Here is a 639-nt window from a genome sequence, read left to right as displayed (position 1 = left end):
CGAGAAAATTCGAGCCAAAGCCTTCCTATATTAATCTGGTTGAGAGAAACCAGTTCGGGGGAGCTGCAAATGAAGATGCAGCCAAGCACATGGAGATTTTTATTGATTATTGCTGCTCTAGACCCCCGCCGGCCGGTGTGACCCAAGACCAGATCAAGGAGACCATGTTCATTTTCTCCCTTCGTGATGCTTTGCAAGGAGTGGTATAGAGATCTGGACCGAGCCGCTCATGGGATCACCGACTGGAATTCCTTAGCCCTGGCATTCTACAAAAAGTACTTCTCTGCCTCGAAGACGAATGCCATTAGAGCTCAGATCACGAGCTTTAAACAAGGGCCTGATGAGAACTTTCATGAAGCATGGGTCCGTTTCAAGAAACTGGTGCGAACCATACCGCACCATGGGTTCGAAAAATGGAGTCTTTGCAACCAGTTCTATAATGGGATGTATGACGATCAGAGGGCTATTTTGGATGCTGCAGCCAATGGCCGATTTGCTGAGAACATGGGAGAGACTAAGGGTTGGAAGATCATCGATGATTTGGCCACTCATAAGGCTGAATATGGGAATTCGAGAGGAAACCGCAGGAGAGTCTGCTGAATCTTCCTCTGTTCTTTGCACTAGAAGCTCTCACTGCAA

The 639-nt window shown here is 47.7% G+C and overlaps 1 non-coding gene across 1 annotated transcript; it reads right to left on the bottom strand.

Annotated features, from left to right (window-relative positions):
• Positions 1-300: 300 nt before the first annotated feature.
• LOC141650305 (small nucleolar RNA R71) lies at positions 301-407 on the bottom strand. The gene has a single exon (XR_012546346.1). It is a non-coding gene; the product is annotated as a small nucleolar RNA R71 (small nucleolar RNA).
• Positions 408-639: the final 232 nt, after the last annotated feature.

This window comes from Silene latifolia, chromosome 3 (genome assembly GCF_048544455.1).
Source record: "Silene latifolia isolate original U9 population chromosome 3, ASM4854445v1, whole genome shotgun sequence".
Classification (NCBI taxonomy): domain Eukaryota; kingdom Viridiplantae; phylum Streptophyta; class Magnoliopsida; order Caryophyllales; family Caryophyllaceae; genus Silene; species Silene latifolia.
The sequence above is the reverse complement of the archived record's forward strand: the minus strand, read 5'-3'. Positions and strand labels throughout refer to the sequence as shown.